Below are 25948 nucleotides of genomic sequence, written 5' to 3'. Positions count from 1 at the left end.
TGAAGAGTTCAGTAGGAAAAGGAAAAGTTGGAAGGGACTTTTGTCGGAAAGCTGAAAAAGCTAAAAGCAGATCTTCATTTCATAACAGTTGTAAAAAAAAACCCCAGAAAATTCTATGATTGAGAAAAATAAAAATCAACCTCTTTCTCTCTCTTTCCCACTCTGATCTTATACATCAGAATTAACAAATTCCCCCCAAAGTACAAATGATTTCCAAATACAGACCTTTTGTAATTTTTATTTACAAATGAAATACATGTTTTCTTATGTTGCTCATTATTGATTAAAACGCATTTTGCTGAATCAAAATATTTTTATTTTGTTACACAGGCATTCATTCATGAAATAAACAAAGAGGATGCTTCATCCCCTCTCATGATTGCTTCTTTTTTCCCAGCTTGCCGAAGGAAGGACATGTCAAGGATGAAACTTAGCAAGAGCAGGTAGAGCCGCCATCTAGGAGTCAAAAGGGCAAGACCAAGAGAATCACCAGGATGCTGGGCCTGCTATCAAGGCGCTGCTGGCAGATACCTATCAGCCACCACCACCCCCCCCCCCCACATACTGTGTCATGTGAAAAGAAGAAAACCTCATCTTTCTAGTCCATTGTCAGATTCTCTGTCGCTTAAAGTTGAAAAGCCTTTGTAACTGACAAAGAATTAATAAAAGTATTTTTGGGGCACACAAACAATGGACGCTCAAAGAGGGAAGTGATACGAAGCAGAAAGAATTAGGAAAGGCCTTGAGGAAGACTTGACATTGGTGATGGTCATGAAAGGCTGCGATATAGGACGAGAGTACATTTTAGGTAAAAATTATGCTGTGAGAAAAACATAAAAAGTATTGTTTTTATTAAGCCATCTGGTCACGAAATCATTTTGCTTACAGTTTCACTTAAGGCTAATATTTGATTCATATATATATATATATATATATATATAATGCTACCAAATATGAATATGTTTCCAATAATACCTATGATACCATAATAATCGATTTTGCCATTTTGGGGAAGATTCCCCCCAAAAGTATAAATAATGAAGCATTTTGCAACTTTAAACTCCATTCAAAATTGTATTTTCAATGCTGTTTTGCAGAACTTATATTTATTATAGTTTATGTTTATTTTTTCTTTATTTTTTTTGAACTGGAAACAAAAACATCCTAATCCCTTTTAATCATGATATATTATTATTTACTAATAAATAAAACTATTGGTAGGCAATGATTCATTGCAACCTTCATAAACCTTATTATTATACATATTCCAAAAATAAATATAATAATGAGCTCCTTGCCTCTGCATATATATATATATATATATATATACAGGCAAGAGGCATCATAATTACAGGATTGTGCGTCTTAAGGTCAAAGCAGGAGGTCAGAGCTCTGATCCTAACCAGTCCAGGATGAAGCTGCTGATTAAAAAACAAAACTAAATAACCATAAAAACAAAACAAAACAAAATTTAAAAAACCTATTTCAATGCAGGGGAATGTATTTCGACCAATTGTTTATTAGATTTAACTATTTTTGCTCAGCATGGACCAGTTCATTAAAAGATGCTAATGAAAGCCAGATATTACTGTAAAAAACGAGAACTCTAGAAATTTAAGGGTGAGGATGATTAATTTGGTTATTTATTTAGAGTGCAAGAATATGAGATAATTGGTGTTAGAAAGATTTATTTTTATTCTCTGACACAACATCTAAATAGATAATATTGGAATTTCCCCAATTGTACATTGTCAGATTTCTGAAAGCATGCTTAATTCTGCAGTAATAATAACTATGGATGCTTTGTGCCAATGCATTAAGACCAAGAAATCTGTTATGTGTCTCAGTTTTCCCAAGCAAATTAGTCTTAAGTTATTTCAGGCTTAAATGTTACAATGAATTATATAAATAAAATAAACTGATGCATAAAGGCCTCTATGTATTTTTAATGTTCAAAGGAGAGATGACATATTAAACATTTTAACATAAATTCCCTGTGCAGAGTAGTTACAAAATGATATGTGAAATTATTATTATTTTTTAAATTTAGATGAGGTATGATTTATTGATTTTTTAAATTTATTTTTTATTGGTGTTCAATTTGCCAACATATAGAATAACACCCAGTGCTCATCCCATCAAGTGCCCCCCCTCAGTGCCCGTCACCAAGCCACCCCCACCCCCCACCCACCTCCCCTTCCACCACCCCCTAGTTCGTTTCCCAGAGTTAGGAGTCTCTCATGTTCTGTCTCACTTTCTGATATTTCCCACTCATTTGTGAAATTATTTTTAAAAAATAAAATTCTCTCTCTAAAAGGGCACTTGATGAAAAGATGTTCAATTTTACTATGTTAGCTAATGGGAATCTAAAACAAATTAAATGAGAACATAGTTATGCATTTGATTTTGCCATTTTTTAAAAAGATTTTATTTTATTTATCTTTCTTTCTTTCTTTCTTTCTTTTCTTCCTTTCTTTCTTTTTTAAACAGACTTTTTTTTTAAAAGCAATTTTAGGTTCACAGCAAAACTGAGCAGAAGATACAAAGATTCACCATTCACCATATGCCCCGGCCCCCACACATGTGTAGTCTCCTCCATTATCACTATCCCGCTCCAGAGTGGGACATGTGTTACAGCTGAAGAACCTACATTAATATATCATTATCATCCAAAGTCCACAGTTTATATTAAGGCTCATTCTTGATACTGTATAAAATATATGATTGTCATTTTAACTGTCATAAGTGTACAAGTTATTCCCCATTATAGAGGGAAATCTTTATAAATACATATTTAGAATTAATTCCTAAAGTCAAGTTAATCCTAATCAAGTTCCTCCAACTCTTGGTAGATTCACAAAACTTCATATGGGTATTGCCAGTAATCTGTTTTCCAATGCCTCAACTTTTTTGACAGCTGGCCAACTTAGTATTTGTTTGGGATTTTGTTTTGATTTCGGTTAATTTTGTTTATATTTGTTTCTAAGCAATGGAATAAAAATACTCAAATTGAAATAATATTTTACAAACTTGTTTGTTTAATTGAACTGACAAATTCAATCATGACCGTGTTATCAAATCCAATATAAAGTACTCAGACTGAAAATTAAATTAAATTAATGGAAATTCAGAAAATGGAACTACCTATATGCATTGCCTCTATAAGGCAAAGTATGCATATCCCGAGTAATTACTCTCATCAGACAAGGTGGCAGTACCATAGCACATGCTTGAGTTACCAAAACTATAGTATTCTTTTGAAAGCTTTGAATACATGGAACTTTACAGAATAATATTTATGTTACTAAACAATGTGTAAGAAGGTGTGGCTCGTGAGTGGTACGCCATAATTGTTATTTAGGTTTCTGGGCTTGTTCAGACATCTACCATCGTTTATAAGGATCAGGAGAGAAGCTAGGCTAAGATTATGGCTGCCTGCTGCCTGGCTAGGGAGACGTCAACTGGACTGATTTGGTCTTCGGGACTCCTCTACCCTCTGCTTGACCTTCCCTAAGTATATCTCTCCCTCCATATGCCCTCCAAGTACACCTCATATAACCTGCCCCTCTACCAACCAGCCTCCTATCCCTCAGCTACACCTGCTCCAGAAAATGATGGGATAGACTCACTTCCATGTATAAAGAGCTGACAACACTTCATTTTTTATCATTCCTGAGTTATTTAAATTTTAAACAACAAATAAAGAATAAAGTAGTTAATTTTCTAATGTCAGGATCTTGGGAACTTGTAAATATAGTATTTTTGCAAGATGACAGGGAGTGCGGGCGGATCTTCACAGCAAAAGGGATAGGGAAACTTAGTAATCTCAAATTATTTTCAGAATTGCTATAAATATTCATTTACACCTAAGCCAGGTGAAATATTCCCATATAAAATATGACTGCTAGGATTTGTTTATATCAAGCAGCAGAACAGCAGTCCAGTTTACAGCTTGATAACTTAAGCCATAATTATTTACAAGATTCATTGCATCCAGAGTCAGCTCCACATTACTGTAATCTATAGAAAAAAATGTGGTTGTCCACAGCATATTGATGTTGGTCTGTCGCCTTTCACACTAACCCTATTGCCTATTTCACTCCTTCAGCCTGACACAGATTATCTCTTGGCTTATGCACAAAAGAAAAGAATTCCATTGTCTCATCCCAGTATTAAATGAATGAAAATAGTAATTTATGGTAATTTGTAGGAACATGACGCCAAAAAAAGGGCAGCAGAGTAGGAGGATGATTGCCATGAGAGTATTACAGTTCCCAATAGGACAGGGTGATTTGCTAAATCCTTCCAGTACTCCATGAACTGCGTGAAGAACAACCTCCAAAGTAACATGAGCTAAAATTCCAGTTCCTGTCTCTGGGACAATGGACACAGAAGTGATGTAAGATGTAGCCTCCAGGGTGGACCATGTAGGGCGGACCATGGCTGTGCTTTTAGTGAGAGATGATCTTATCTCAGGGCTACTCAAGGCCCATGTTTTCAATCCAGAGCACTACAGGATACTGGAATTTTAGGTTGTATTGTTTTCACATGGCTTGCTTGCTTTCTTTTTCTTTCTTTCTTTCTTCTTTCTCTTTTTCTTTCCTTCTCCCATTTTTTCTTTCTTCCTTCCTTTCTTTCTTGAAAATATTTTCTATTTTCTTGCTTTTTATCACCTCAACCCAGTGGCTCTCCAGTGACCATTACTGTGACTGTGTTTCTCAGGAGAAGGAGGCCCCGTAAACAGGGAGGGACAAGGGTTTCCTAAAGATCCAAAAGACTTATAGGAGAGAGGAGAGTTGCTATGACGGGGCAGGAAATTTTGTTTGGTTTTGGTTTTTAAAATATTTATTTATTTACTTATTTTGAGAGAGAGAACACAGTGAGAAGGGCAGAGAGAGAGGGAGAGAGAGGACCTCAAGCAGACTCCCTGCTGAGTGCGGAGACTGATCTCACAATCCTGAGATCACAACCTGAGCCTAAACCCAGAGCCAGACACTACACCGACTGTGCCACCCGGGCACTCTGACCGGGCAGGAAGTTTCAAAATTAGCTATATTTAGGGGACTCTAAAGAGTTCTCTCTAACCCCAAGCCAGTTCATTTTCATGATGCAGGTCATCACAGGTTAAAGGTTAGGAATTCATATGAATCACACATGGGACAGATTTCCCTGATAAGGTAAAGAAAGATATTTTTTCTAACTCGAGAGAGAGAGCTTCTAACTCACACCTTCATGGATCAAAAGAAGAAAAATTCTAAATCTTAATAAGCTAGAATAAAGTGCTTTACATAGACCGACAGAAAAAATAAGCAAACAACAACAACAAAATAAATAAAAACAAAAAAACTTGATACATGTAATGCCTGGAAAGCAGCATCATGTAGCAAGAAGAGCTCCAGATGGGGAAGACGGATGCAGGTTCTAATTGCTAGTGACCCATGTGGCCTCGGACAAGTCACTTGACTTTCTGTGGCCTTGTTTCTGCATCTGTAAAATAAGTGGGCTGTGTTTGAGGATCATGGCTTTCTTACTGTTTTTTTTTTAATAAATTTATTTTTATTGTTTTTTTAAATATAAATTGCTTTCTTATAATACTTTGTGGCACTAAGACTAGAACAGATGAATTAAATATCCCATGTGTGTTAAATTTCTATTGCTATATTACAAATCATCACAAATTTAGTAGCTTAAAGCAACACACATTTATCTCATAGTTTCCATGGGTCAGGAGTTCGGCAAGCCTCTGCAAAGCTACAATCAAGGTGTCGACCAGCATTTTGTTCTTATCTTGAAACTTGGTTGGTGATCCACTTCCAGCGAGATTGTTAGTAGCATTAAGTTCCTGTGTTTGTAGGACTGAGGGCCCTGGCCCCTTGCCAGCTCTCACTATCGGCTCCTAGGAGCCACCCCACAGTTCCTTGCCACATGGCCTTCTCTGTGGGTCATCTGATAACATAGAAACTTGATTTTTCAAAGCTAAAAGTGAGAAAGAAAGAGCCTGGTAGCAAGATGGAGTCTTATATAGTATAACCACCGATGTAACATCCCAATTATCTTTGCCATATTCTATGGGTTAGAAGTTAGTCACAGGTCCCACCCAAGCTCAAAGACAGGGGATGACACAAGGGCATGAACGCCAGGAGGCAGTGGGTTATGGGACCACCTTAAAGTCTGTCTGCCACATTTTCAAGTTTTTTCCTACACATAGTCCTTCAGCAGACGTTGTCAGCTAACCTTTAAGATATACTCCAAATCTGCCACTTTGCATCATCTCCATTTCCACCCAGACCTCCCTAGTTTGCCACTATTTTCCTCATTTATCCTATTGCAATAATCGGGCAGCCTGGGTGGCTCAGCAGTTTAGTGCCGCCTTCAGCCCAGGGCGTGATCCTGGAGGCCTGGGATCGAGTGCCATGTCAGGCTCCCTGCATGGAGCCTGCTTCTCCCTCTGCCTGTGTCTCTGCCTCTCTCTCTCTCAAATAAATAAATAAAATCTTCTAAAAAATATATAAAAATCCTATTGCAATAATCTCTTAACTTATCCCCCTCTGTCTTCTCTTGCTCTATTAGCTTACCACCTTACCCACATGACCTGGCTCCTGACCTCGTCTGTGATCTCATTTTCTACTCTTCTTCCCCTTTTATCTCCCCGCTTCTGCTACCACCAAGCCCATTCCTACCTCAGGACCTTTACACATGTTCTTTATTCTGACAGAAATGTTCTTCCCTCAGATCTTTACCTGTTGGTTTTGTCTCCTCATCCATTCCCTGCTCAAATACCACCTCTCCAGAGACCTTCTCTAACTACTGTAACTCATTTAGTTAGTCTCTGCCCTATTCCAGGCATTCTCTGTCTTTGTTACCCTGCTTATTTTTTGCATAACTTACTAATAAATGAAATGTGTGTTTTATTCTAGTGTCCTCCACTAGAACGTAATGTTATGAGGATAAATCACTGTATATCCAATAGTGCCCAATGTCATAAATATAAAATGAAGAAAAAATGCAAAAACGAAACCTAAAATTTTTAATTGAGAAGGTTGGCTATCTGATAATTTTACCATATTATCCTTAATTCTTACAATTGCCATGATGGATGATAGCTTTATCAATAATTGCCACCTATTCATGCTTAGCTTTTTAAAGACCACTCTTATTTGATCAACTCAATAGCAATTGTTTCCACTGAGGAAGCCTCTGCTCTGAGTCTAAATATCTGGTGAGTGCTTGGGGTACAGGTATTTTAAGTGATGGATTTAAAAGAACTCATGCGCTTTCCATCAAGATATGCAGAAGGCAATGATTTAGGAATTAGGAGGAAACACCTCTTCTTTATTAGAAACTCCTAAAATTAGCCATTTCCATCTTTGATAATGCACTGGTGGTAGCATAATATGATGAAAAAAAAAAAAAACATTGCTCCGGAAGCTAGGAGACCTAAACTCTAGACTTAATTCTTTCCAAAGACAGCAATTTAAAGCATCATTTATTGCTTTCGGCCTCATTTTCCTCATCTACAAAATGACAGAGTTCAGCTGGATGATTTCCAATGTCCTCTATAATATTAAAATTTTTGAAATCTATGGGTTCCATCAATCTATAAAATTCTAGAAAAGGGTAACTGTTGTTTTATTTTATTCAGAGTAACTGTTGAGTTGTGCTATTCATCAAAAGTCTGTCCAACTAATCACAGCATTTATAGAAAAAAAAAAGGAAATGGCCAACAACAACAGTAACAGCAAGGATGGTTTATCCTATTCCTCTGAAATTATGCTCACTGTCTTCCCGTTAACAGTCCTATTATAGTGCTGACGTTTGTCTTTCAGACTAATCATATATGTTATCACCTGCATAATAAACACCCGGGCCAAAGGAAGAGTAGTTGTTTCAGTTATCTATATCATATCTTATTCTGCAGATACCTGGTTTGGAATTCTGGCAGCATCAAGAAAACTCTCTTTTATACATTCCACAGGAATAATTTATTAAGACAGAGAACAGACTTACCAATCTAAGTCAACAAATTTGGGTAATGTAGCATGGCTGTTTAGAAAGCTTCAAGAATCTGCTAGTTTTCTAGTAGTAACATGTCACTTGCATACAGAGCACTTCAAAGTGATTCCATATGCCATGTTATTATTGCCCTTATTTATTAAATTGTACCATTTGAGATCATTTGTAGTCCATATTAAAACATTGCATGATATTTTAGTTAAAGCAATCATAACAGAAAGTTAGTTATTTAATAGTAAATTAATCATTTTTTTATTTTTATGGGTTCTCTGGTATCCATGTGAATTAAAGAAATGCTCTCCTGAGATATGTTTGCCTATGCTTAAATCACTTGAGGTTAGAACAATCCCAAAAACAACCAAGGGTAGGTTACTCAAATATAAAACATTAAATTTGGCCTCATACTTGAGGATAGCACTGTGGTTTGACATAAGTAATAGACATTATAAAAACACACAGGAAGGAAAGAGGCTGGGAAGATGGTAGAGTAGGACAATGCTTAGCTCACCTCATCCCTGGATGCAACCAGGAAACATTCACACTGGCATAAATAACCCAGAGGACAACCCAAAGACTGACAGAACAAAACTCCACAACTAAAAGTAGAGAAGTCCTCAGGGTTTAGCACCTGCCTTCGGCCCAGGACGTGATCCTGGGGCCCCAGGATGGAGTCCCACATCAGGCTCCCTGCATGGAGCCTGCTTCTTCCTCTGCCTGTGTCCCTGCCTCTCTGGGTGTGTGTGTCTCTCATGAATAAATACATAAAACCTTAAAAAAAAGAAAGAGAGAGAGAGAGAGAGAAGAGGCCACATCTAAAACAGTAGGAAGGACAGAGACATGGTAGGGAGCTCTGGGTCATCCATGGTTGGGCAGGGGCGAGGTGCATTAAGAAGGGTGAGAAACAGGTTCTTACACCAGGGAACCTGCAAGGGGAAGACAAATCTCCATAACATTTGGATTTGAAAGTGAGAAGGGCCAAATTTCATGAGTTCTTACAACCAACAGGACTTAAAGCTTGGAATTTTATTTATTTATTTATCTATTTAGCACATGTGCAAGCAGGGAGGGGGCAGCAGAAGGAGAAGAAGAGAGAATCTCAAGCAGGCTCCATGTTCAGCACAGAGCTCATCATAGGGCTCAATCTCATGACCCTAAGATCATGACCTGAGCCAAAAGCAAGAGTCAACACTCAACTAACTGAGCCACTCAGGTACCCCAAAGCCTTAAATTTAAAAATCAGTGGACTCAGTTCTGGGAGAGCCTAAAGGGTGTTAGGAAGCTGAATCCCTGCCCTTAAAGAGATAGCCAACAGCCCCTGGAGATCCAGCCCAGAAGCAGCAGTTTGAAAACTGCCTGGGATGAATGGGAAGGAAAGTTATTTACTCATCTTAGAGCCTGTCCCAGAGAGGATAGGATCCTAAGGAGACCCTTCTATGAACAAAGGAGCTGGTAGGCACCATTTCTATTCCCCACCCCTCAGCATAAACATATAGCCACCTGGGGGAACCAGTTCAGCACCAATACTCACCAGCTAACTTACTTACACCAAGCCCCACGTCCCCATGTTTGGCAGACCTGCGCTTCCCAATCATGCCTCAGTCCCAGTGCTGCAGGTTCCTTCCCTCCAAAAGACCAGCATTAAACCTCACCAACACAGAATCTTCCAACCTGCATGCTTTGCAGGGCCCTGGTCTCTGTAGCAGCTGTGTGCCCTTTGTGGAAGAGACTCAGCACGCACAGCTTGTGGGCACTGTGCCCCCATGTGCACTTTGTGGAACACCCCTGGCTGGCCCAGGTCTCTGCAGCAACTGCACATCACCTATGGTAGAGGACTAGCACCACTTTGTTAAAAGTGAGCACCCTGCCCACTACTTTCATGAGCACGAGACATTGCTGACTTTCCTAACATATAAAAACAGACTCAGAATGTTAAAAAAAAAAAAAAAAGAGGAGACAGAGGAATATGTCCCAAATAAAAGAACAGGACGAAACCAAGCAAGAAACCTAAGCAAAACAAAAATATGTAATATGTCAAATAGAGAATTTAAAGTAATGATTATAAAGAACTCCTTGGGCTTAAGATAACAGTGGGGAACATCAGTGAGATCCTTAACAGAGAGATTAAAAAAAAAAAGAACCAATCAGAAATGAAGAACACTATTAATGAAATTAAAAATACACAATGGAATAAATAGCAGGCTAGAGGAAGCAGAACAAGTTAATGACATGCAAGACAGAATAATGTAATCAAGAAGAAAAAAATGAAAGAAAAATATTCAAAATGAGAATAGACTTAGGGAAATCAATGACTCCATCAAATATAATACCATTTTCATTACAGGGATCCCAGAAGAATAGGATAAGAAGGAGATAGCTATTATTTCTTCAAACTTCTCTAATCTGGGGTAAGAAACAAATATACAAATCCAGGAGGCACAGAGATCCCCCATCAAAATCAACCCAAGGAGGTCCACAACAAGACACATAGTGATTAAAATGGCAAAGGCAGTGATAAAGAAAAAAATTTTTAAAGCAACAAGACAAAAGAAAAACAATTACATACAAAGAAAGCCCTATAAGGCTATCGGTGGATTTTTCAGCACAAACTTTGCAGGCCAGAAAGGAATGGCATGATATATTCAAAATGCTAAAAGGATTTAAAAAAAATCTGCAGCCAAGAATACTCTATTCAGCAAGGCTATCATTTAGAACAGAAGGAGAGATAAAGAATTTGTCAAACAAAAACTAGGGGATCCCTGGGTGGCTCAGCGGTTTAGCACCTGCCCTAGGCTCAGGGTATGATCCTGGAGTCCCGGGATCAAGTCTCGCATCAGGCTCCTTGCATGGAGCCTGCTTCTCTCTCTGTCTGTGTCTCTGCTTCTCTCCCTGTTTCTGTGCCTCTCATGAATAAATAAATAAAATCTTAAAAAAAAAAAAAAACTAAAGGAGTTCATGACCACTAAATTAGCCCTACAAGAAATGTTAAAGGGAATTCTTTGAATTCCCATAAAGACTATAAGCAAAAGTAGGAAAAGTAGGAAACACAAAATAAAAATAAGTATATCATAAAAATGAGTCCAGGGATTCACAAAATAAAAGGATGTAAAATATGACACCATACACTTAAAATATGGTGGGGGGGGGGTAGTAAAAAATGGGTTCAAACTTAAATAACCTATAACTTACTTAAGTAACCTATAACTTAATACAGGCTGTTATACATAGGAGAGGTTATATACAAACCAAATGATAACCACATATCGAAAACCAGTAAGAGATATGCAAAGAATAAAGAGAAAGAAATCCAAGTATATCACTAAAGAAAGCAAGCAAACCATGAAAGAGAGCAAGAGAAGAAAGGATCAAAGGAAAACTACAAAAAACCAAAAAACAAGAAACAAAATGACTGTAAAAACATACATATCAGTAATTACTTTGAATGTAAACAAATTAAATGCTACAATCAAAAGACATTGGGTGATGGAGTGGACAAAAAAGCCAAGATCCACCTACACGCTACCTACAAGAGACTCATCTTAGATTTAAAGACACCTGCAGATTGAAAGTGAGGAGATGGAGAAACATTTATCATGGAAATGGATGTCAAAAGAAAGCCAGGGTAGCAATACTTATATTAGAAAAAACAGACTTTAAAACAAAGACTGTAAAAAGAGACAAAGAACGACAGTATATAATCATAGAGGGCATAATCCGACAGAAGACATAATAATTATAAATACTTATGCACCCAACATGGGAGCACCAGATACATAAAGTGGTTAATAATAAATATAAAGGAACTAATCAACAGGTTATAAGCAGTAATCAAAACTACTAATAAACAAAAATAGCCCCCTATAATAGTAGGGGACTTTAACACCCCACTTAATAGACAGATTATCCAACAGAAAACCAACAAGCAAACAGTGGCTTTGAATGACACACTGGACCAGTTGGATTTAACAGATATATTTAGAACATTCCAACCTAAACCAGCAGAAAACACACATTCTATTCAGGTACACGTGAAACATTCTCCAGAGTCGATCACATATTAGGTCACAAAACAAGTCTCAGCAAATTCAAAAAATTGAAGTCATGCCAGGCATCTTTTCTGATCATGATGCTATGAAATAACCACAAGAAAAAATCTGGAAAGAGCAGAAATTCATGAAGGACAAATAATATGCTATTACACAACAAATGGGTCAACCAAGAAATCAAAGAAGAAATTTTAAAAATGCATGGAGACAAACGAAAATGATAATACAACAGTTCAAAATCTTTGGGATGTAGTAAAGGCTGTTCTAAGAGGGAAGTTTATAGTAATACAGGCCTACATCAAGAAGCAAGAAAATATCTCAAATAAACAACATAATTTTACACTCAAAGGAGCTAGAAAACAGGAACTAATAAAACTCAAACCTGCAGAAATAAATGATATAGAAACTAAAAGTGCAATAGAACAGATCAATGAAACCAGGAGCTGGTAATCAACAAATTGACTCATGAAACAAAAAAGAGGAATCAAATAAACAAAATCAGAAATGAAAGATGAAATATAACAATCAATGCCACAGAGATACAAAAGATTGTCTGAGAATAATTATATGCCAACAAACTGGACAGTCTAGAAGAAATGGATGAATTCCTAGGAACATATAACCTACCAAAACTGAAACAGGAAGAAATAGAAAATTTCAACAGGTCAATTACCAGCGATGAAATAGAATTGGTAATCAAAAACTACCAACAAACAAAAAATCCAGGATCAGATAGCTTCACAGATGAATTCCACCAAATATTTAAAGAAAAGTTAATGCCTATTCTCAAAGTTTTCCAAAAAATAAGAGAGGAAGGAAAACCTTCAAATTCATTTTATTAGTCCAATATTACCCTCATACCAAAACCAGACAAAGATAGTGAATAAAGAGAACCACAGGCCAGTATCTCTGATGAACGGAGATGCAAAGATCCTCAGCAAAATACCAGCAAGCTGAATCCAACAATGTACTAAAAAAGTTATTCACCATAATAAAGTCAGATTTACTCCTAGGATGCAAGGGTGGTTCAGGATTCACAAATCAATCAATGTGATACATTATATCAATAAGAGAAAGGATAAAAACCATAAGATCATTTCAATAGATGCAGAAAAAGCATTTGAAAGGACAACATCCATTCATGATTTTTTAAAAAGTAGGTTTACAGGGAGCATACAGCAACATAATGAAGGCCATATATGAACCCACCGCTGACATCATACTCAATGGTGAAAAACTGAGAGCTTTTCTCCTAAAGTCAGGAAAAGACAGAGATGTCCATTCTCACCACTTTTATTCAACATAGTACTGGAAGTTGTAGCCACAGCAATCAGACAACAAAAACGTATAAAACGCATCCAAATTGGTAAGGAAGAAGGAATACTTCCACTATTTGTAGATGGCATGATACTCTATATAGAAAACCCTAAAGACTACTCAAAAAAAAAAAAAACCCCATCAGAACTGATACATGAATTCCATAAAGTCACAGGATATAAAATCAATGCACAGAAATCAATTGCATTTCTATATACTATTAATGAAACAGTAGAAAGAGAAGTTAAGAAAACAATACCATTTACACTTGCACCAAAAATCATAAAATAGAATAAACTTAACCAAGGAGTTAAGTCCTATAGTTTGAAAACTATAAAACATTGATGAAAGAAACTGAAGAGGACACAAAGAAATGGAAAAACATTCCATGCTCATAGGAGAACAAATACTGTTAAAATGTGTGTACTACCCAAAGCAATCTACATGTTTAATGTAGTCACTATCAAAATACCAAAATATTTTTCACAGAGCTAGAACAATTCTAAAATTTGTATGGAACCACAAAAGACCCCAAATAGCCAAAGCAATCTTGAAAAAGAAAAACAAAACTGGAGGCATCACAATTCTGAACTCCAAGGTACATTAGTGATGTAGTGATGATGTGATGCGATGTGATGAAGACAATTATGCTGTTGGCACAAAAACAGAAACATAGATCAATGAAACAGAATAGAAATGACCCAGAAATTGACCCACAACTTTATGGTCAATTAATCTTCCAGAAAGGAGCCAAGAATATGCAATGGGGAAAAGACAGTCTCTTCAACAAATGGTGTTGGGAAAACTGGAGAACAACATGCAAAAGAATGAAACTGGGCTACTTTTTTTCATCATACACCAAAATAAATTTAAAATGTATTAAGGACCACATGTGATACTTGAAACTATAAAAATCCTAGAGGAGAGCACAGGCAATAATTTCTCTGACATCGGCTATAGCAACATCTTTCCAGATATGTCTCTTGAAGGGACACCTGGGTGGCTCAGCGGTTGAGTATCTACCTTCGGCTCAGGGCATGATCCCAGGATCTTGGACCGAGTACCACATCAGGCTCCCTGCGTGGAGCCTACTTCTCCCTCTGCCTGTGTCTCTGCCTCTCTCTCCCTCTCCCTCCCCCTCTCTCTCGCTGTGTCTCTCATGAATAAATAAAAATCTTTGAAAAAATTAGATATGTCTCTTGAAGCAAGAGAAGCAAAAATAAATAAACTATTAAGACTTCATCACAATAAAAAGCTTCTGCACAGCAAAGGAAACAATCAACAAAACTAAAAGCTGACCTATTGAATGGGAGAAGATATTTACAAACGACCTCTCTGATAAAGGCTTAATATCCAAAATATACAAAGAACTTACACAACTGTTACTAAATGGGCAGAAGACATGAATAGACATTCTCCAAAGAAGACATCTGGATGGCCAGCAGACACATGAAAAGATGCTCCATGTTGCTCGTCATCAGGAAAATACAAATCAAAACCACCATAAGGTATCCCCTCACACTTTTCAGAATGTTTAAAATCAAAAACACATGACACAAGAGGTGTTCACAAGGATGTGGAGAAAGGGGAATCATCTTGCACTATTGGTAGGAATGCACACTGGTGTAGACACTCTGGATGACAGTGTGCAGGGTCCTCAAAACTTAAAAATAGAGCTATCCTATGACCGGGCAATTGCCCTACTGGGTATTTGCCCAAAGAATACAAAGGATACATGCACCCCAAGGTTTATAGCAGCATTATCTACAGTAGCCACACTGTAGAAACAGCCTGAGTGTCCACCAACTGATGAATGGATAAAGGAAATACAGTGTGTATATATATATATATATATATATATATATATATATATATATATACACACACATATATATATACACAATGGGATATTATTCAGCCATAAAAAAAAAAAAGAGTGAGGGGATCCCTGCGTGGCTCAGTGGTTTAGCGCCTGCCTTTGGCCAGGGGCATGAGCCTGGAGTCCTGGGATCAAGTCCCGCGTCGGGCTCCTGGCATGGAGCCTGCTTCTCCCTCCTCCTGTGTCTCTGCCTCTCTCTCTCTCTCTCTCTCTATCATAAATAAATAAATAAATAAATAAATAAATAAATAAATAAATAAATCTTTTTTTAAAAAAAAGAATGAAATCAGTCAGGTAATCGTCCAACTCTTGACCTCAGCTCAGTTCTGAATCTCAGGGTCAGGAGTTCAAGCCGCATGCTGGGCTCCAAGCTGGGTATTTAGCCCACTTAAAAAAGAAAGAAAAAAAAGAAAAAAGAAGCCTTGCCATTTGCAATGACGTGGATAGAACTAGAGAGTAGAATGCTGAGCAGAATTAGTCTGTCAGAGGAAGACAAATACCATACGATTTCACTCCTATGTGGAATTTAAGAGACAAAGAAATATGGGGGAGCGGAAAAAAAGCCAAACAAAAAAACAGACTCTTATCTATAGAGAACAAAACTGATGGTTACCAGAGGCGAGGTGGGGGGTGGGGGTAATGGGGGAAACAGGTAATGGGATTGCAGAGGGCGCCTGTCCTGCGAGCTGTGAATAACGTCTAGACCTGGTGAGTCGCTGGATCGTACACCTCAGTCTAATATGATGCCGTACGACAACATCCTGCAACTGAAGTAAAAGACTTAGTTAAAAACACACACACACACACACACACACAGACAGGAAATAACAAAGATTGGCAAAATCTGGCAGACCATGCAAATACAATGCTTATTGGAAAAATACAACAAATATGCTTTATTTTGTTTGTTTCTTGCTTTTATTTAAATGCTTAGTTAACAGATAGTGTAATAGTGGCTTCTGGAGTAGAATTGAATGATCCATCACTTACATACAACAACCAGTACTGAACCCAAGGACCCTCCTTAACCCCCATCGCCCATGTGGCCCGTCCCTCACTCACTTCTCGCCCAGGAAGCCTCTGTTCTCTCTACTTAATAGTCTTTTATGGTTTAAAAAAGCCCAGAAAACAATTCTAAGATTATAAACAGAAAGGCAACAATTTTTATATTTCTCAGCCTCCAAATATCTCATTATTATTTCCTCGGGGTTGCTAATTCATTCAAAATGGCTGACTTCCTGGGCCTTTGGCCTCATTCTGGAAGCCTGAATCTGTGCACAGAGCCCGCTGTGAGGATGCCGGTTGGGGACCAGAAGGCCACGTCCCCCACAGCCGCTGCGCCCGCGGTCCCATGGGGAGGCATCCGGAGACCAAGGTCTGGGCCGAGGAGGTCTCAAAGGAAAGGAGAGCAAGGAGAATTACAGACATAACAGGTTCCCGAGTAATTCAGACAAAAGAGAAATAAAGAGGGAGAAGGGGAAAGATGTTGGGGGAGGGAGTCAGAGCCATCTGACGGGGCCTTGTGCAGCGGTGACAGGGACCTGCACAGAGGCTTGTCTTCGTCATGTCGGGCAGGTAGACACCAGCTTCTATCTCCCTTCCTCCTTGTCCTCTGTGGCCAAACGTCGGTACCAGGAAATGTGAGACCCACGTTCCCTTCCAGAGCATTGTTCACGCATGGAATGGCCGCAGGACGCTCCAACAGGCTGAGTCACTGCCTCATCGAATTAAAATGTGCCGACCCCTCCAAAGGGCACCAAGCACACTTCTTATGGGGACACTACTGAAGCTGGGGGCGGGCTTGGGCCCCCGTGAGGCTGTGGCTAATGTAAGACTCCGGAAATCCACCCATCGTGTGCTCCAAGGTGTCTTGTTAATAGTGCTTTTAATATTACTTTGAAAGCTCTCGAATTTGCTATTTTTAAGATTTTATTTATTCACTCATGAGACACACAGACAGAGAGAGAGAGAGAGAGAGGCAGAGATGCAGGCAGCGGGAGCAGCAGGCTGCGTGCAGGGGGCCGACTGGGCCTCGATCCCAGGTCTCCGGGGTCATGACCTCAGCTGAAGGCGGTGCTAAACCGCTGGGCCCCCCCAGAGATCCCCCAAACCTGCTATGTTAAATCCTAATCATTTTCTGCCTTCTAAGCTGAAGGCCCAGAACTTGGAGCTGGACCTGTTCCCAAAGCCTTCTGCTTACACAGGCACAGGGCAACGGGAAGAAACGTCACCCTTTTCTCTGGGTCTAAGGTCCAAGCATGGGTGCTGGGGGCGGACAGGCCCCGCTCTGAGGAACTAGGGCCAAAAACTTTCACCAACCTGGGCTCCCGTTTGGCCAGTGAACTGCAGGTCGTGCCAGGTTTCCGAGGGGAGAGGAGCAGGAGTGACCCTTCTCCAGAGCCCCCGAGGGGACCGGGGCCTGGCCGGGGCCGGGGCAGGGCCTGGAGCTGGGGGGCTGCTCGCACGTGGGCAGCACTCCTCCTCGTGGCATCTGTGATCCGCATACACGTTTTGCTGGGCCTGGTTAATCTTTACGGTTAACTTCTCCTTTGAGACCTGAGCCTTCTTTGTGGCGATTTTCTATTTTCTGTGGTTATAGTGTAATTAGGAGAAAAACACTTCATCCCCAGAGGTTGGAATGGGGGTCTGGTTTGGGGGTTTTGTTGGTTTTTTTTTTTTTTTTTTTTTGCTTATCTCTGCTCTCCTTCCATCCCAGTGTCTGTGGACGTGAAGTGGCTTCAGAGCCTGGTTGGCCCTACTACTTCCCCCCTAAAGCGCCATCCTTTCCCTGCTCACTGCAGAGGTAGTAACGAGACTGTGGCAGCAAAAGGCCAGAGTGGGAGGCCTTCCTGCGGGGGGAACCCCTGCATGCGTGGACATGAGAGGTTCCCCTGTGGCCGGGGGCAGTGCCTGGTAGAGACGGACTCGGGCAGTCGAGGGGGCTGGGAGCTTGGGCCTAGTAACCTGCATGTGACTTTAGCTAAGTCACAGGCTGGGGAGACCTGGGACGTACAGCCCTGTGTCTATCTAAGCTCCTTGAGGGCAGAGGTCTCTGTGCCTCAGTTCCTCTGTCTACGAATATGGGTAAAAGTTGGATCTGAGGATTACATTCATGTATAATTTAGTTTCTGCTTACATCATACATAAACTATAATATATAGTTATATATTATTATTTTATTATATATTACATTTATATAAAATTTATATTTTCTACAATACATCTTTCTATAAAGTAAAATCAAACACATATAAATACACACATATATAAATCATTGAGTATCTGGCCATAGCAAGACACCAAGAAATAAGAAATAGGGTATAATTTTGTATATTTACCCCCCACCCCCACCCCAGGGATAGCAGGAAAAAGGGGAGGGAGAGATAAGAAAGAGAGGAAGGAAGAGGAGGGACAGATGGACTGAAGAAGAAAGGACTAAGGAGTGAACAAAGGCAAACACTCCCCTGATATGCCTGGAGAACAATGGTGATTCCTAAATATGCAGGAAACGTTCTTGGAAAAATAGTACAGACGGCACACGCATCAGTGAAACAACCCCATGTGGCACACTCTGTGTCTGCCCCCACACGGGCTGTTGACACTCACACAGGTGACATGAGTGGGAGAGGCAGCCCCAGAAGCCCCAGGGCAGCACTACCACCCTGGGCCTCGTGTCTGGCGCTTGGAGCCCCCGGAACGGGGCAGGGAGGGAGCTAGAGGCAGAGGAGAAGGAGGAGACTCTGCAGCTGGTGCCAGTGGACAAAGGCTCATGCAAACAGCAAGGCAAAAGCCAGACCACCCCTTCTCCTGCCCCCCGACAGTCTGCAGATTTGCTCCTTGGAGAGCTGATACCCTGATTCTACCTACAGCATTGATGCTGAGAGAGGCTGCGGGGCAGGGGCCCTCCCTGGGCCCGTTCCCCTCAATCTCATGTCATATAGGCGATTAGAAGGCTGCCTTCCAATCTTTCTCCTCACTCTACTGCCCTGGCCACATCCCTCCTCTCGAAAACCTAGATTACCTAAATCCTATTAAACTAGAACCACAGGCGTTTCCCTCTTGTCGCCATACGTAAAACCACGCGATGTACAAGCAAGAACGAGACAATCCGGTTCTCTACACTTTTAGTCAAAAGCGGATACGGATCGACGGCTCCCAGTGAAAGGTCCCCTTTGTGTTCAGGCTGAGTGGGAGACTCATCTCTCTGCATTGTCACTCTGGAAGAAACTCAGCTCTCCTCCGAGTAGAGCCAAAATGGGAAAAAGAGAAAGTTAGTATCGGAGAAAGACTGGCATTGTGAGGTGCTCCTGCACAGCACCCCTCCCGCGGGGGCTTGGCTCCTCAGTCCACCCTGGTTGGAGTCTTGACTCTGCTGTTCACTAACTGATTCAACCCAGACAAAAACCACAACTTCAGTACTCAGATTCCTCACCTAGAAAATAAGAAGACAAAACTCCATTTTTATTTTTTTAGACATTGAATCATTTCATCAAAAAAATTAAAATAAAAAAATAAAATCTTATGTGTGGGACGCTGGGACGGCGCAGTCGGTTGAGTGTCTGCCTTTGACTCAGGTCATGATCCCAAAGCTCTGGGGCCGAGCCCCCCATCTGACTCCCAGCTCATCAGGGAGCCCATTAGCTCCTCTCCCCCCCACCCCCCACCATTCATGGGTGTGCGCACGCGCGCACGCTCTCTCTCTCTCCCAAACAAAGAAGAACTTAGGTGTGAAACCCAATAGGGTAAAGAGACACAAGAATAATTGTGTACATGTAGGGGTGCTGCAGTGAAGGGGGATAGAGCCTCATCCACTGGTCCCCTCCGCCATCTCCTTGATGGTCCCTGAACCATCACAGAGTTTGTGGATAATTGTGATCTCTCAGCTCTTCCTCCAAGAAGTCTCTAATATTTTACATATATCTGCACCTCCCTTGGTTATGCACATAGTATGCTGCAACACAGACAACTCTAGAGCATCCAAACTACGTTCTTCTTGGCCCTGGGCTCCTATAGGGCACCTCAGGACTCTCCGGGGTACAAAAACCCAAAAGGGAAGCCAGCCATTGGAGTCTGTAACCTTCCCACCCTTCACCATTTCACTCACTGTGTCTGTGCTTTAACCTGTTTTATCCTTTTTGGGGCCATGTAAAATTTCTTTTGAGAAAAAGATTCTATTGCTTTAAAAGTTCAAAATCCACTATTTTGGCACAGTGGTTCCTGAGCGCTTCTCACCTTAAAGCACAAGAAAGAAGTCTTTGACGTGTATCTCACAGCCCCACGGGCGTGTCCAGAGGTGTAGGCAGCATCTCTACCCCCTTTCCTCCCACCCAAGAACACAGAAAAGTTTGTGAGAGGTAACAGCCGTGTTGCCATAGGGATTGTCTTGAATATACGCATTTGTTCTTCTTCTGTGGCTGACACAATTGCTGTCCCTGTCACAGTAAGCAAGAAATAAATAGGAGGCGTTAATAATACCTTAAATAGCTACCTCCTTCTTTACATAATGATTCTATCCAGAAGCAGCAACTTTATCAACCATAGAAAATGAAGTTTTAGGGGCACCTGGGTGGACATTCAAGAGTGTCCAACTCTTGATTTCAGCTCAGGGCCCGATCTCAGGGTCCTGGGATCAAGCCTAGCATCAGGCTCTGCGCTCAGGGGAAAGTCTGCTTGAGGTTCTTTTCCTCTCTCTACCTCTTCCCCTCCTCTAGCTCTATAAGTGAATAAACAAACAAATAAATAAATAAATAAAATTAATAATATATTAATTTCATTAAATAAAAATAATAAACTCTTAAAATCTTTTTAGAATAGTTAAAAACTGACAAAATATATAAAAATATGAAGTTTTGTAGCTTAAAAGAACTAAAATGCATCATCACATAACTAAGGAATATTTGCCTTCTAGCTACATGATTTGTGATTCATCTTCAAGGCTGCTTGTCAGGTCAGCAGGTCTAAGGGGTCTGATGTGAGGTCATTTTTTTCCCAATTCTTTCTAATTGATGGAGTTTAAAAGAGATGAGAATCACTAACACTCAGAGGAAGAAGAGGGGACAATATGCAGGATTTAAGGGGATGACTTGATGTTTCTTTGTGTTTAAAGTGTGTGTGTGTATAAATACATACGTAAAATATTAACTGATGCTTTAGTAATTTCCTACGAACAGTAATAATAGAGATTTTTCCAATAGAATTGCTCATAGAATCACTTAAACACATAAATGAGCAAAACCAATGTTACTAAATTTGAGACCATGAAGCCTTTCCTTTTCCTCCCTCGAGAGGGCGGGGTACCCAACACCTTGACCCAGAGAGCACCTGTTGCCTTCGAACACTGCACAGCTTGGAGCCAGAGGTGAGTATCTGTATTTGGAGTATAAGGTGAAATCTGACCCACTTGGAGTATAAGGTGAGACCTAGGGGGCTCCCTTGATTCTCCTTCATAACTTTAACATGAAAAGTTCCCTCAGATTTGTCTAGAAGGTAACTTGGGTTATGACTGAGCTGTTTTATTTCAAATTCCTTCTCATAATTTCAAACCCTTGTATGCTCTCAATTCTGGGGAAAGCACCATCCACATACCCGCCCCCCAAAAGAAAACAGAACCTAACCTGACTTTAATGGGGTTTTTTTGAGTGTAGTTGACACACAATACTACTTTGGTTTCAGGTGTGCAACTTGGTGCCCCGACTTCCCTGAACATTGTGCTATGCTCGCCGCAACTATAGCTGCCATCTGTCACCATTCGCCGTTGTCACGTCGTCAACAATGTTCCCTGTGCCGTGACTTTCGTTCCTGAGACTTAGTCCACAACCGGAAATCTATATCCCCCAGTCCCTTTCACTCATTTCACCCGTCTTCCCCCCACTTCCCTCTGGCAAGCATCAGTTTGTTCTTTACATTTACAACGACCTCCCCTTTTTCCTGAGGGATGGATAGCACGATCCCGTGGAAATCTAACTTCAACTTATGACAAATGTATTAGAAATCAAATAATTTATTTTACATCAAATATGGTTCTCTGCTACTGAAATATATAATTATTTTAGTGACATACATACTGCCCTTCCTTGCCCCACCTCAAAACAACTTTTGAGGAATTCACAGAAATAAGAATATATCCTAAAGTGAGAAGTCAGTATGACTGATGGTGTTGCTATGTGCCAAACTTTCCATGTAAAATTAGGGAAAAAGTTACACTGGCTCTACTTGACTTTTATTAATTTCATTATTAAATTTACATAAATACAAAAAGATAATTTAAGGCATGTGATTTTTTTTTTCTACCAAAGAGGTGGGTTTAGAAAAAACTAAAATTTAAGTTCAGGATAAAATCTGATTTACAGCTATACATATGTAACGTATACAAGTTTGGAGGTAAGTGCACTTTTGAGAAATCGTTGGAACCAAACCCAAGTTCTTCTGCCTCGTGCACAAGGACAGTTGCTGAGGCACGAGTGTGCAGCAAGCGGGGGTGCTTACCGGCGAGGCGGCAGGACAGGGGCAAGCCCGACAGAGGGAAGTAAGGGATCTTTAAAGGCAACTGAAAAAGCTCTGGGTAAAAGGTTGCAGTTGTGCTTATTAGTCCCGTGAACACTTAGTTTCAGCATCACAACCTGTGCCATGAAGATACTCCCTCCAAAGCTTACTGCCTGGCTTCGTGACTTATGATGCTAAACCCTCAACGGAGGCTCTACCCTCTCAGCAAAATGGTCATAAGACAGCCCTGTTCCCTCTTGCTCGGCCCTACAGGACATCCCCGTCTTGCTGATCTTTTCTAACTGGAGCTGTGTACCTCTGGCCAGCACTCCCCACTTCCCACACCTCCACTGACATCCCCCACCCTGTGTCTGCTTCTAAGACTTTGGCTAGTCTAGATGTCTCGTGTAAGTGGAGTCATTTTATTTATTTTTTATTTTTTTAAAGATTTACTTATTCTTGAGAAACAGAGAGAACGAGAGGCAGAGGGAGAGCCGGCTCCCCGGGGAGCTGATGCGGGACTTGACCTCAGGACCTTGGGACCACGACCTAGGGCGAGGCAGGTGCCCCTAGTGGGCTCATGTGTACCTCCGTGTCCTGCAGCCCCACCTCATGAGTCGGGTTCAGATTCGCTAAAATCACAGTACATGGGTGAGGGGGGCTGAAACCTCCAGCTAACCGGCATTAGCGGAATGGACAGCGGGATTCTTACGGCCGGTGTTTAGCTCAGGGATGTGGGGGTTCCGGCTTTAACGGTGTGGGGGGGGATAGTGCGGCGGCCTTGCACAGAGAGAATGATCTGGGTGGAGCCTGGGGGGTTAGGGCGGAAGGGACCGAAGGCCAGAGGCTGCAGGAGGGGAGACTGAGGGCCAGAGGCTGCAGGAGGGGAGACTGAGGGCCAGAGGCTGCGGGAGGGGAGACTGAGGGCCAGAGGCTGCGGGAGGGGAGACTGAAGGCCAGAGGCTCCGGGAGGGGAGACTGAGGGCCAGAGGCTGCAGGAGGGGAGACTGAGGGCCAGAGGCTGCGGGAGGGGAGACTGAGGGCCAGAGAGAGGCTGCAGGAGGGGAAAGCACGGTGAACACAGGGCCCCCCAGGCTTGCTGGGTCCGTCAGCCGGGACCCGGGGGCCAATGGGGGAGCCCGGAGAGGGAGCCCGCAGTCCAGATGCTGGACAGATGTCGCTCCCAAGCCCCTGGGTCCTTGGGGGCTGGGGCGCGGGGAGCAGAGGCGGTGCGCAGCCGGGGCCGCGGAGAGGACGGACCCGCACGGCTGCAGTGACCCCAGGCCTGAGAGGCAGTCACATAGGCACGGGTGATGAGACAGGTGAGGCTCAGGGACTCCCCAAAGTACCCAGACGGGAAATGGGTCTCCTGCAGGCCAGCAAACAGGGGTGTGTGTGAGGTTTCTTTGGGTACTGATGGGGGGATGCTCGGCACCCCGGGCAGCCCCGGATCGTGTAGGGCCTTCTCCCCGCGGCCACCCCACTGCTCCCAGGGAGCCTGGAGTTACCGGACGACTAAGTGCAGCTGCCTGAAAGCCTGACGTAGGGCAACGAGGTGTTCAAACCATTGCAACTTCTTTCCTTAAAGAACTGAAGCTAAAGCTCTGTAATTGGACCCTTGTTGCAGGCTTTGTGCCTGTGAATATCCTGAGGGAATAGGAAAGGAGCTCAGAAGGAGAGGAGAACATTTTTAAAAATATAGTTTATTTATTTATTCATGAGAGACCCAGAGAGAGAGGCAAAGAAACAGGCAGAGGGAGAAGCAGGCCCCATGCAGGGAGCCCAACGTGGGACTCGAACCCAGGACCCCGGGGTCACGCCCTGGGCTGAAGGCAGACATTCAATCGCTGAGCCACTAAGGTGCCCCAGAAGAGAACATTTTTATTCAGGACCCACTAAGTCTCAAGGGCTCTATAAATATTGTCCTCATTTAAACCACAGTAACTTCCTGAAGGAGCCACGATAAATCCTATTTTATGAATCAAGAAATTAGGCCTCAAGGTCGAATCGCTCGCCCAAGGTCACGGTGTTTTTCATGCTTGAGTGAAAAAGAACACATCTTCTCTTTACAAGCATTACCAAGAGTATGTCAAGCTCTGGGTTTAATACACGCTGATCTCAGATCTAAGCTACGAAAGCGCCTCTCGTTATAAATGAGCACTGCGGAAAGCAGCTCTTACGTATATAAGGGCACACGATAATTTTAAATACCATCATTACACCGAAAACACACTCACCTCAAAATACTGGGACCTGAGAATAAGTGCCTTCAGACCTAGGTGCCCACGGATTCTGGAGAAACGTGGTCCTGTCATGCTCATCGTTTCAAGGGCCAAGCAGAGGGCCGAGCAGCGCGCTGGGTCATCTTATAGGGAAAGTCTGTTGGAACTCGGGTGTGAAAATCCGGAATCCTGATTTCTAATTCGCACACAAAACTCCACGGCGCCCGTAGCTGTGCCATTGCAAAGCTCCGTCCCAATCGGTGAGCCTCGAAGATCAAAGTCATGGCATGTTCCGCTTCCAGGCCGGGATCCCTGGGTCTGCTGCCCCAGGGCCAGGCCACCCTGCTCCCAGGAGCACGCTCTACTGGTTGGAACAGGCTTGGGCCTCCCCCTCAGTCCTACCTGCTCCAGGCCTAGTTTAAACAAACTGGTTGTAACTGGCTCTCTACACCTCTTACCCTCCAAATGGAATTTCATATACAAACTGCAGCTTTTGACTCACATGATACAGACTTAAGTCTAAAAATAAACACGTCCTTTCAAGCAGGAATTTCCTTCATCTCAGAAGCGGCACCAACCACTTTGACAAGGCGGCGACGTGGCAGCCCTCCAGGCCCAGGGGGTGGGGTGGGGGGGGGTGTCGCTGCACGCCGGAGTGGATGCCGCAGGTGACAGCAGAAGACCTGCAAGGGCAGCTGCGACATGGATCGTGTACGTCATGCACCGGGTTGCAATCGACGCATTCTTCTTGGACTTTATCTTGAATTCTTTTGTAGACGTTCATTAATAATCGTTTTAAGATCTAGGATACCCAGAGTTTAAATCCCACTAAACTTCACAAAAGGAGAATCAATCATTCCTGATTGGGAACCCAACCCTTTTCCTAACCAGGATTTCATTTGCTCCCTTTGTAGATAGACAATATGATTAATTTAAGTGGATTACAGAGAAACTAGGCGAATTGGCTTAGAGAATTAACATTTTTAAATGAG

At 41.7% G+C, this 25948-nt stretch overlaps 1 long non-coding RNA gene across 1 annotated transcript; it reads right to left on the bottom strand.

Moving 5' to 3' along the window:
* Positions 1-293: 293 nt before the first annotated feature.
* LOC140595968 (uncharacterized) lies at positions 294-25322 on the bottom strand. The gene is made up of 2 exons (XR_011997986.1): positions 24972-25322; positions 294-456 (listed from the first exon to the last, which is right to left on the bottom strand). It is a non-coding gene; the product is annotated as an uncharacterized lncRNA (long non-coding RNA).
* Between the last annotated feature and the right edge of the window lie 626 nt (positions 25323-25948).

The sequence above is a fragment of the Vulpes vulpes genome, chromosome 16, assembly GCF_048418805.1.
Source record: "Vulpes vulpes isolate BD-2025 chromosome 16, VulVul3, whole genome shotgun sequence".
In the NCBI taxonomy this organism is placed as follows: domain Eukaryota; kingdom Metazoa; phylum Chordata; class Mammalia; order Carnivora; family Canidae; genus Vulpes; species Vulpes vulpes.
Note: the sequence above shows the minus strand (reverse complement) of the source record. Positions and strands in the feature narration are given on the sequence as shown.